Raw genomic sequence first — 13,184 nt, 5'->3', positions numbered from 1 at the left:
TCATTTGTGTCAAAGATTCTTAATATGGAAATTGGGCTGGCAGCTGAATATGAAAGTCCTCATGTTAAAAGTTTGTTTTTATGCTCAGTTAAGTATGAAGACTATGTTTTAAGCGCCATGAATTCACCTCGGGTTAGTCCCAATCTCTCACAGGTGTTCACCTCTGAAATCACTCAATATGAATTATGTACAGTATCTGAAAGAACACTCTCAACATCTAATTCTCCATCAGGAGACCAAAGGATTTGTATGATCTCAGTAATTCATCTCGTCGGGTTTCTTTAGCTCATTAGCAAAACTATGCTTTTTTTTTTTTTATTATTATTGAACCTCCCTAAATGCGGTGCCATCTCTCTGTCCCTTAATTGTGTCAGTTCATCTTCTTATGCTGTAATTATGAATGCTGATGATGGGGTGGCTAATTGAACATGGATAAACATGTATACTTTCTTCTCTTTTCATGTGAACATGCTATTCATTCCACGGTCCTTGTAGCGGACAAGAAAAGGAGTGCAGCAAATGCCCCTTTGAAGATTCAATTACCGCGGGGGGGAGAGAAAGGTGTTGCAGCTTTTTGGGCCCGCACTGAATGGGCTATTTGCAGAACAAATCGGCGTTTGAAGCTGCTGCTAGACTTAATGGGTATGAAGAGGGCCTGATTTGCATTCCCAGAATGCTCTGCTATAATCCGCACTCAGTTGTCGGACAGGTGGACAGGGTGCATGGTGACAATCTTTCATCATCTCCATAATTTTGTATAGCATTTTATTACAGCCTGTGGTAAGGTCTAAACCTACATCTTTATTAGATTTTATTAAGCTCATGCACTCTAAAAAATAAAGTTTTTTTTTTTTTTTTTTTTTTTTTTTTTTAGAAGAAGAATTTTTTTTAATCTAAAGAGCCATTTGTGATATTAAAGTTTCTTCGTGAAACCATAGATGCCAATGACCCTTTATTTTCAAGAGTGTATTTGAGGAGATCTTGCTACAAAAATGTTTTACTTTCTGACCTGAAATAAAAAAAAAAGTGCATATTCTGGCGAAATAATTCAACTCTGTGTTCATATGGGTTCATGCTTAGAGACTCACTCTGAATTTTCTTGCTAAATTTCTGCCATCTGTTAATCAAAACGTGTTGAGGGAGATATTTAAGAACACTAGAGCTACAGGGTGAGAGCACAAAACATCTCGATGCATCATGTACAGTTATTATCTGGAGATACACTTTGAATGCCTTTATTAAAGCAACATGAAACGTGCAATCATAACAGGTGCAAGGGTTTGCCTTTTTTTTTTTTTTCAGAGCATCAGGAATTCAAATTAGCCGGTCCAAATACACCGCCATCTCCAAAGTGCTTCAGCAGAGTTTGCCTCAGCTGTAAAACTCAAGGAATGTCTCTTGGTCTCCATTGTAGAGAGAATCAAGCTAAAGTACATTCAAATAAATCTCAACAAAGCGATTCCAGAGGAAATTATAGAGCTCCAAATGCCTTTTTCTATGTGAGTTGAAAAGACCTGTGGTCATTTTGTGAGAGTGAAAAAACTGTCTGATGATAGGTACAAATACTCATCTAACCTTCAAGTTTAAAAGTGTCCTATAGTTATTTTTACCATGTGGTGCCAGTATAATGTGTAACGGATACAGGATCTCCAAAATACTTTTATGAGCAACAGGAGATTGTAGTCCAACAACAGCTGGTGTTGGACAACAGCTCTCCTAATATCAGCAGCTATAGTAACAGTTCAGATAATAATTACATTGGTCATGAGGATTATAATGTATTGTCATTACTTTTAAGTTATATTTAGACTCAGTGTGCATAGAGTGCATTACATCGCTTGGATACTTGAAAGCAGCAAGCTTGTTTCAGTGGAACAAAGGTCAGAATCACATCTGTTCAAGTGATTTAGTGTTTTCACTGCAAACACGAGGGCCATGTATGTGACAATTATGTGCTAATGTTAAAGCAATTACCGGAGGAGATGGATCCTAATAAATGGAAATTAATTCAAGATTTCTCCAGGATTCATGTTTTTCCAATTAAAATATTTTAATCTGAAGGCTTTGTTTTGAAGTATATATATATATATATATATATATATATATATATATATATATATATACATACATATATATATATATATATATATATATATATATATATATATATATATATATATATATATATATATGTGTGTGTGTATATATATGTATGTATGTATGTATATATATATATATATATATATATACACACACACAGACACACACACACACACAAACACACACACGCATACATACATATCAACTATTTAGTGTAATAATATAAGAAAAAATTATTTTAGCACTGGCTCTATTGCTGTACTTACAATGTGATATGAATGAGGAATGTTAACATGAAACATTAATGTTTTCCACTCCCAGGGCAAAACTAGTGAGTGACATATTTATAAAACATCATTTTTACAAACATGATCCATGTGTCAGATGTGGTTTTGATGTGGGGCAGAAGAAGGCGAGTTAATGGAGCTAAGCCACCACAATGGAGCCACACAAATGGCTTTACTGCTCAGAGAGAGACGTTTGGTCATAGAAAGCTTCCCTTAGATCCAAAATGTCTGTTATGCAGAACAGAGGCATTAAAGAGATAGTTAATTGAGCATATAAAGTCAAATTATTGCTCAGGAGAGGATTGTTTCATATATGCAGATGTTTGAATAACAGTAATATAGAGGCAATAAAATACATTATTTGAAGATGTATGAATGAGAGCGAGAGATAGGAAGAGAATCTCTTAGCAGCGAATGAATAGGCTTTGGCATGTTTGGGCCTGTAATTCTGTAATTCTGAGAGGTGTGAAGCAGTTTTAAAATGGAGTGGCTGTGTTGTGAGTTGTTTCTGGTCCTGCTTCCATCTTAAAGACTTTTTTAGAAGACCGTCGACTCATTTTGCAAAAATTTCCAAAAAGGAGAACATTTCTTTTTATCAGTCAGATTGCATACAGAAACAATCTTCAGTATATAGATAGATAGATAGATAGATTTACGAAAGAACAATACATAATATTTGTGTTGAACGGCAATGTGAGTAAAATAAAGACAGAACATATATTTTTTAACTTACTCTCTTTACCTAAGACATTTATTTGTGTGTGTTTAATAGTGTTTTTAGAGAGCATATAATTTTTTTCTCATTCAATAAACAAGAAAATACAATTAAAAATAATATACTGTATATATTTCATTTAATAACTAATAATTTAATAATAGTTTTTTTTTATTGTAAAAATGCATCACAGTTTTGCTGATTTTACTGTATTTTTGATCAAAGAAATGCATCGGTAAGCATAAGATACTTTAAAAACTATTAACTATTTTAAATGCATATTTTTCAAGTAAAAATAAAAAAACAGTCACTCACAAAATTACATTTATTTGTATTATTGTGGCGGTCATGGCCTAATGCATAGAGAGTTGGACTTGTAAACCAAAGGTTGCAGGTTTGAATCTGAGGTGAGGCCCTTGAGCAAGGCACTGAACCCCCAACTGCTCCCCAGGCACCACATCATTGGCTGCCCACTGCTCCGGATGTGTGTGTTTGTTCACTTCTAACTGCTGTGTGTGTGTATACTCGCATGGGTGAAATGCAAAGCACAAATTCCAAGTATGGGTCACTATACTTGGCCTCAGGTCTTCTCCTTTCCTTTTATAATGGTTGGTAATTAGAGTCACTTGTAAAGATTACCAAAGTAGAAAAACAATACAGTTTTTTGACATATGGGATGTTTGGTCAGGTGCCGAGGCTGATGTGTAAATGTATCAGGATGGGTGTAAACTATGTGCACTTAGCTCTGTCAGTATGTAAGTCGACATTTCAGCACTATCAGTGCACTCATCAGGAAGGAATGTGGCACGTTTCAAGCCCATTTCAACGATTCACTCAAAGTCTTCATGATCAGAGGCATCTCGAACTGACAGAAATGGCAAGATTGTGTCTTCTCGATTTGATAAAATACACATGAGAGCAAAACCAATCTATGTGTATGGTAACATAATAATCTTTCCAGTAATAAAAGAGCCAGAGTGAAAAAAAAAACAAACAACAAAAAACACTCCTCACATAACAAAACTATGCAATAGTTCAGACGGCTGGGATCCAAGTTTTTTCATTAAGCGTATAGCATCACGGTTCTTGAGTGGAGCTGTGTTAAAACAGCCTATATTGCTCTAAAAGGCCTCTTTTTTTCCCCCAGTCACAGTCCCTCTCTTTGCAAATCGTACATGCATTTACCATTATGCCCATCCTCATTCGACTGAGCTCTCTCAGTCATTAACCCAGCTCCAGCCAGCTGGCAATACTCCGGTGTGTCTTTTTAAAAGACATTCTCTGGAAAATATTATCCCTCCCATGCACTCCAGCCACATATTCACATTATGGACATGAATAATTAACCCATAGGTTCAATAATGAAACGCTGGTGAACATTGTCGTCTCTTTCAACCATGTTTAAACGAGTAACCCTCCACAAGCTATCGATGTCTGGTCTGTCAAAAGGTCAACACTAATCACGGATGCCACCTTGTGAAATACTGTATCAGGTAGATGCACGGGCCAATGAAAGGACCTGCGGGTGAAACCAAGGCGTCTGAAAGATGTGTGAAATCTGGTTAGCAATTGTACTGTTTAAACGGCCTTTCCATGGCATCTGCAAACAACTTCAAATAGAGCAGGGGCGGAGGTGCTCAGTTACTTAGCGGGGTGTTCGATAACACGAAGAGGGACATGCAAATATTGGTAAGGCAATTAAGGATAGTCTTGTTTGCCCTAAAGTAAAGGGGTAACCCAATCCTGGCCATTACGGGTGTGCTGCTAACGCATTGTGAACGGCTCCAGAAGGGCATGGTTTCTCTCAGCTAAAAGGGTTAGCTTCTCACAACAAGAGGGCTCACTTTTCGCCAACGGCCTTCCTGTCCGTCATGTAAATGCTCGTGTAATGCGATGAGATTGAAAGCACCACCCTTTCACTCCGTCCTCCTATCCCCCAGGGGCAGACAATGGACTCTCGGAAAAGTGCATTTAAAGGATACTTAATTTTTCTGCTTCACAAAAAGAAGAGACTCACCTCCATTAGTAACTCTGCTCCCTTTTCCTCTCAGAAAGTCTCGACTCACCTTGACGAGAGCTGCCCTAAACACGCGGCGCTCCGCACAAACAAGCACACACATACACACTATTAGGTTTTATCTTCCAAAGTGCAAAACCATTTAACCAAAAGGTTAATGGTGTCATTTGAAAATGATTCAGCCATATATTTTGGGATTGAATTTCACATCTGCTGCAGCGTCATGCGGTTTCTCGTTCTAGTTCGTTCTAAAATACACTCATTATTTGGTAACAATATATTTTATTTAAAGGGGAAACTTTGAATAATGTATCCATTGCTTATTTAAAGTACATGAAAATATAAATGAATGTGGATTGATGAATAATTAAAACTAAAAAGAGATTAAAAAAAGGAATGAAGCAGTTATGAGAACACACGCACACACACACACGTTTGTTTTTGTGAGAAGTGGGGACATCCCATAGGCGTAATGGTTTTTCTACTGTAAAAACTGTATATTCTATGGCTCTACACCAACCCTACACCTAACCCTAACCCTCACAGGAAACTTTGTGCATTTTTACTTTCTCAAAAAACTCATTCTTTATGATTTATAAGCGTTTTGAAAAATGGGGACATGGGTTATGTCCTCATAAGTCACCCTCCAATACCGTAGATTAATATTTCACATTATTACTGTTGCACTTTTTTTTTTTTTATAATTAAATGCAGTTTTGGTGAGCATTATTTTGAAAAAAATAAATAAATAAATAAATCATGTCCAATCCATACCCAGGCCCAATTCAGCTATTTATGGCCGTGTGCTTTCTCAGACTAGGCTTCTGAAAAGCTTTTCTGAGCCTTTACTCCCTTTGGAGCATTCAGTGAGGGAATGTGGTAACAATAATAATGCATTAAGCCAGTCGTGGCTCGCGACAACACTCAGTGCGCCATCTCTTAAGTGCTGGGCTGGTCAGTCAGCCCCTGAAAGCATGGCCGACTGCAGACGGACTCCTACAGCGAGACCAAAGACACACTCACAATACGTTCACAATGAAAAGGTTTCATAACCGCCATCGCTATGCAGGTACTAAACCGAAAATGCCAGTATAAAGTGGGATCATTTGAAGTTTAAACTTCCTGTTTTTTTTTTTTTTTTTTTTGTGTATGTGGGTGTGCTCATCAATCAGATCCCACTGAGGGAAATAAATACTCTGGTGTTTCCGAATAGATTTTCCACTGTGCTTTGGCGGGTAACTGCATGTGTTCGTCTCCTTGATGAAGTGCATGAAAGGCCCAGGCTGAGAAACCAAGTCTGAAAACATACAACACATTTCATCGGCTGCTACCCACTGATTTCACCAATTAGCAAACACCACCCAGAAAATTAAAACATCAAGCAGCTGCAGGATCACATAGCAGTTTTATAAGTAGAGGAAAGTAACCAAGTTGTTAAGCAAATTTTTATTGTTTTTAAACAGCTTAATCCCTTATAAAAGTGAACAAATATCGCAAAGAACATTTAATTAGTAATTTGCAAGATTTTTTAAAAAAATAAACAATGTTTATTGGAAAGAACGTGAAAATAAAATGGCACTGAGTCTCAGTGTGGCTGAGCAGGATGGAGGTCTCTCTTCCGAGTTAAGAGAGGAGGAATGGGGCCAGAGCCCCGGAGCAGAGGGCTGAACCTTCCATAAGAACAGCAAAATGTCACCAAATGCTTTCATTAATCAGCCAGACTCAGCCTAGATGTCAAAAAGACCCCTCGTTAGAAATTCTGCAAGTCTTCTTGTCTTTTCCAGGGCGCTAGAGGATTTTCTAACTCCCAGTTCAGGGCTAATGCCACAGGCTTCACATTAAGAGCAAAGGGCCTATACATTTAGGGTTCTGTTTTATTTGATATATAAAATCTGAATCTAGGAGTACATACTAAATTGGTAAGAAAATACTAGCTTAATACTTTTTATATACTGTACACCCATTCAAAAAAAGGTTCCAAAAGCATTTATTTATACAACATTTTTGCAGTGATGCCATGGAAGAACCATATTTGATTCCCTAAAAAAACCTATTTGTGAATAGTTCTTAATTTATTTTATTTTAAATAGGTAAACGTAGCATTGATCTGTCTGTTCGTTCACACGCATGGTGAATGTTGACCAGTTGTGAAATAAGCAGATCTTGCAAAAACATACAAAAGAGATGAATAAAAATGAAATAAAATAAAAATTAGCCATTAATTCACCATTGCGTAAAATAGTAACAAATTGCCATAAGAGTGTTGGAACAGGCCATTACTGTGGAGCAAGAGAGGGGAAACAGGCTCAGGAGATGTTGCAGGCCACTCTAACATACAATATCCATTTGAGCAGCACAACTAAACATGCTAGGTGCATAGACACCATCTGCTACACCACAGCTTCAGGATGGGCTGGCGTCAAGTGAGGCAGAAAGTGTAAGAAGTATCTAAAGTTGGTTGAAAACATATGGGAGAGAGAATGGAAGATCATATAGCAAATTAATTTTCCACTTCAACAAGCAAATTAATGCTGTGCCTTAACAAGGCATTATTTTAGCCCGCTTTTTCAAGCTTACATAACAAAAAAGAGTGGATGAAAGGAAAGATTAAAAGGGAAAGAGAGAGAGAGAGAGAGAAGAAAAATTATCTCTTTACCTATTAAAAAGCATTTGAAATCAGTTCTTTGGGTTTCTTTCTAAAACACTGCAGCTGAGATAATGTGTTAACACTGACTAATGTTTCACATTGTTAAAAATATCTATTAATGATAATTTCTTTTTTTTTTTTTTACGAGGCTTTGAAGTTGAGACCATTAAAGAGTTGTAAATCACCAAACTGTCTGCCCAAGAGGCTGTGTGAGTTTCCTTATCTCTGCAATTACATGAAGGGGAGTGGGATCTGCTTAGGATCTATTTGTCCATTCCCATCTCATCCCACACACACCTCTTAGTCTCCGACCTATAACTTATATTCATTTCTCTTTGGATGCCAGAACTTGACCCTTCCTGGATTCTTAACCCATAATGTTTTTTTCCCAGCGATAAGTGATAACATAGTGGAGCATATTATGCCCTGGAAACTACCATCTTATTCTGTTTGGTCAAGGTGAGATATTTACAGTACCAGTCAAATGTTCGGACACACCCATTCTTGTTTATTTTTAATGACTATTTTCTGCAACAGTCCTATCAACAAATCAGAATTGAGATATCACTTTTAAGGAAATATTTGTTTTAGGCCTAAAATCAGGGTTAGGTGCTTCTACGCTCTTGTTAATCAGCTATCATTTCCTTCTGATTTTAGGAATAAATTATGGGTAGGTTTAGGTTTAGGGGCAGGGATTGGGTTTTAAGCCTAAATTTTTGGACAATAATGTTGATCCAGGATCATCAAAAGATGTTGAAATCACGGCGACCGTAAAACTTATGTGGAGCTTACGTATGTCTTTTTACTTCTGTGTTTTTGTAGAGGGAACCAGGGTCATGCTAACTTCTGTTAGCTTACAAAAATACATAATCTTGGACAAATAAAATCACACACTACCATTAAGAACTTCCTTAAACACACTAGCATCTTAAGGAGCTATCTCAGGTTGACTGTCTCTCTGAGTTACCAAGTGCTTTTAATTCTGTGGGATACAGTTGTGGGTGATGGATGTAAGCTGAGTGTGCACTAAAAGAAGAGACCGTCATTAGGCAGAAAACACAGCCTTAACCACAGCCCCTCTGTCTGCCATTTCTTCCCTTTCACTCCTCCTGACCTTTACGTATAATTAAACATGTAGTTCAAGCAGCCTCAAATGGACCCCAAAGAGGCTTCTCTTTTGCCTGTGGCTTATCCCCTTAGAGCACAAGCTTATATATTTATTTTCTTCTGTGAGAGTTTGCAAGCTGGCTCCCTGGTTAACTGCTGTAACTGTTTCACAGAGGAGGCAACGGCGGATGGTGAGCTGGAAGCTGGGAAGCAGGTTTGTTTAGGTGCATGAAGGCAGCCTCTCTCTTGTAAACAATGCAGTCATCAATACAGTATATGCATGCCTCTAATTAGCCACTATGTCATAGAGGGGCTGGCGATGCCGTCGGTGGTGAGAAGAGAGGAGAGGGAGACAGAATTAGCAAGAGGCCCAGGATGTAGCTTCCGTGCCGGGGTTTGTGAGGAGGCGCAGGCCCTGGGTGGAGGGAGATGGCCTTTGAGCAGATGCTACTCCTGGAGTCAACTGGCTGGGCCCTGATCGGCAACCTTCTGTTAGTTAATCTATTAAGCCCTGTCTTGCTGGGGCCTGCTGGGCATGGGATCAACAGGGTCGACCCCAAAAAAATAATTAGCAAACTTCAGACATTACACTCTAAAAACTGCTGGGTTGAAAACAACCCAATTTGGGTTATTTTGACAACCCAGCGCTGGGTCAAAAAGGGACGAACCCAGCGCTGGGTTGTTTTAACCCAACCAGTTGGGTTATCATATTTAACCCAGCCTGCTGGGTTGCCTTTTTTATGGTTTAAAATGACTATATTGCAGGGTTTAAAAAAACAGAGCGGGTGTTTTTTTATCACTGTATTTCAGAAGGAAAACTACTGTATTTAGAAAATGTTCGATATCATTTCGCATGTGCTTGATAAGGCAGCGTTTGTGAGCTCAGTACCGCTCTGCAGCCGTTACCGGAGAAACCTACCTCTCCCGCTCTTAGCGCCTCCTGCTGGCAGAAAATAAACTCGCAGAGTGCAGCCATGTGGGGAAACAATGCATTTCTACGTTAAAATTAACCCAAATTGAGCTAGGCATTAAACATACAAATGTTATTCATTTTAAATATCACTTTTACACACAAATAATAATTACCAAAAGGAAAATATTTATTAAAAACAAGAGAAAAGTCAAAAAGTAACATGTTAGAAGAAATGCAGAAAAGGATGGCATTAACAGCTACAGAGTTCATAAACAAAGCATTGAACATTTAATGAATATAACTTAAGATCAAATTGGACTTTGTTCAATTGTATATATTGTATAAAAATATACGAAAACACATACAATAAATTTACAATTAGTTAGGTTTTTTTCCAACTATTCTGGCATGACAGTACACAAATAAATCACATTAACTTTGACATTATAACATTTAACAGACGCATGTGTGTGTGTGTGTGTGAAAGAATGTGAGCAGGTGTATGAATGACAGAGTGTAAACTAAACAACACAGAAAAAGCATTTAACTTTTTTTTTTTTAACAAATTATACACTTACAGTTTGTTTCATAGTCCATGAATACAGATCATGCATCACGGTCAATTTTCATGATCTCTTTAGCATAACTGATGTAATCATGAAGAAACCCCATCAGCACAGCATGTGACATCTTCTACATCATCCAGGGCAGCGTCCTCCTTTAAAACCACCGCTGCATCAGTTTAGGGGAAAGAAGATTCTCCTCTCTGACCAGGATTCATCCCAATCACCGCCTGTTCTTCATCAGTGGCCTAAGAGAAACACATTTGAAAAAATTAAACATTTAATTAAACTATCCATTTTCAGGTAGAGGTGTATTCACATCCGTAAGGATAGGTAAATAATCGGTTTTAAAGTTTCAACACTTTGTGCGGTTGTTTAATGTCTCAGTCCACCACAGCGCTCCAGGAGGCTATAATGGCAGCACTAGTGTGAGGACATGCGATATTGTTTGAATAAATATCGCTTTCAGAAAGCTTCTTTACTGAAACATTAAAACAGACATGACATTCACATACCTAACAATATTCATGTACATGGAGGGCTGCTCTTCAAACCGTTAGTTCACCAAATAATTAAAATGTTCATAATTTACTCTCCTCATGTTTTTCCAGACTCATACAAAATCTGCTAATTTTTTGGAAAACGTATGAATATATTTAATATTCTCTTTTTGTGTCCTCCATTGCTGGTCTGGGAGACCAGTATTTTATTTTGAACATACATGTTTGCTATCATATAATTTAAGATGTATTCATATATAAATATCAGAATTTACTTCTACAATAACTCTATATTTATGAAGCTTGAAAATACTGATTATCTAAACTATAAATGGATTAACAAATATTATGAGAAAACTAAAAATATATTAATTTATGTTGTAAAGACAGACAAAAGTCTTATAGGTTTGGAATGACTTGAGGGCAAGTAAATGATTTTTTGTGTGAACTTTTCCTCTAAGAGCGAAGACCAAGAATAATGACTCTCCAAATCAGACAACTCCAAAGTTGGTTTGAGTTCTGCAATAAAAAACACAGACATCAATGGTCTTAATGAAATGAGCACGTAATCACACTGTTGTTGCATCAAAATGTGAAGTAAACTGGCAGGAGACGACAGAAAAATTTATTTTCTAAAAATAACTTACATAAAATCTCAAAGGAATGATGCTCTCCCATGTCTCTTGCTTTTAACATCTACAAAAACAAAAAACAAACATTATTTTACTCTTAGTAAAAAAACAACAACTGATAACATGAAATATGAAGTTTACTTGCCTTAAACGATATTTCCCTCTCTTCAGAAGAAGCTGAGAAAACCTCCTCCTCACACAAGCAGACTTCTGTGTCCTTAACTCCAGTTAGTTTGAGTTCTGCAAAGAAGGGGCATCAATGGTTTCAATAAAATATTAACATATACATACATACATATATAAAATCACATTGTTTTTGCATCAAAATGTGAAGTTAACAGGCAGGACACAACAGAAACATTAATTTTCTAAAAAAAAAATAATAATAATAATTTAACTTACATCAGTCTCAAAAGAATGAAGTTATCTTGTCTCTGGATTGCAACATCTAAAAAAACAACAACATTATTTTAGTCTTGGTAAAAATAAAGATAACTTGATGTTATTCTGAAGTTTACTCTCCTTAAACCGTCTGTCCCTCTCTTCAGAAGAACACACCCTCCTCCTCATCCTCACAGGTCTGTGACTCCTCACACAAACAGCTTCTGTGTCTCTAACTCTCAGCGCGAGGACAATGAAGACAGGAGCTGGACAAGTCTGAAATATTACATGTAAAACATACTTTTAACAGTTACCACTTCAACAGCCTCAAAATAATTATGCTAGTCTTTACTACACAATGCCGTTTCCTTTAGGAGACAAACATACATTCAGTTTAACCGCGAAAAAAAAGACAAATTTACATGAGCGTAACCGTGTCCATAACCGTCTGTTAACGCCTCAAAGAGAACAGATAATGTAAAATCTTATGTAAATATGACAAAATACATTCACAGACGTTATATTAAAAGTACATCCTCCGTTCAATAAAGTTACATGAGGCAGTTAAGACCTCCGTGTCCGAGGCGAAAACCGCGTCCGTTTTTTTATATATATATAACGTTAAGCTCCTTTGTTTCCGCCTTTCATAAAACCTTCTGCCTTTCATACAACCGGGTAAACAATAAAAGATAACTTTACATTTTGAATATTTAACGTTACTTACCATTGTCTTTCACTCGCTTCTCGCTTCTATCACGCTGAGAAAATGGCGGCTGCTCGCACTGGAGACGTACGATTTTGACGTGACGTGCGTGCTCTCCTTCACGTCCGCGTCCTCAACCCACCCCGCTGGGTTAAAAAAAAGAGTTATTTTCAACCCAAACTTGGGTTAAAACATCCCAAAGTCCTATCCAACGGCCTCAACCCAGCAGTTGGGTTGAAAAAACAACCCAGCGTTTTTTAGAGTGTATATTATTATCTGTCTGTATTTGAACTGTATGAACATTAATGCATTTATTTATCACTTATAAAACTTATTTTGAGCTCTGGTAAGTCTTTGGGGTCAGAAAGTCTTTGTTTTGCAGTTAAGACAAAGTATAATGGTTCATGTGGGTGTTATTTATGCTTTTAGCCCTGTAGACATTAGAAATTAAACTTTCTAAAAACACTTCTCACATTCTCACTTATTTATGCATTTTTATTAATTAATTTGTCCACTAACATATCAAAATAATTTCTTTCCGCGGTGTCATTTCCGTCACATTTATGCATTGTGTTTGATAACATTCTGTGGTAGAAATGACATATTTGGAATTAAATCA

General features: G+C 37.0%; 1 long non-coding RNA gene across 1 annotated transcript; it reads right to left on the bottom strand.

Moving 5' to 3' along the window:
- Positions 1–11,625: 11,625 nt before the first annotated feature.
- On the bottom strand, positions 11,626–12,827 carry LOC128015545 (uncharacterized). Its single transcript, XR_008183944.1, has 3 exons — positions 12,587–12,827; positions 11,884–12,138; positions 11,626–11,721 (listed from the first exon to the last, which is right to left on the bottom strand). It is a non-coding gene; the product is annotated as an uncharacterized LOC128015545 (long non-coding RNA).
- Positions 12,828–13,184: the final 357 nt, after the last annotated feature.

The sequence above is a fragment of the Carassius gibelio genome, chromosome A6 (genome assembly GCF_023724105.1).
Source record: "Carassius gibelio isolate Cgi1373 ecotype wild population from Czech Republic chromosome A6, carGib1.2-hapl.c, whole genome shotgun sequence".
Lineage (NCBI taxonomy): Eukaryota > Metazoa > Chordata > Actinopteri > Cypriniformes > Cyprinidae > Carassius > Carassius gibelio.
The sequence above is the reverse complement of the archived record's forward strand: the minus strand, read 5'-3'. Positions and strand labels throughout refer to the sequence as shown.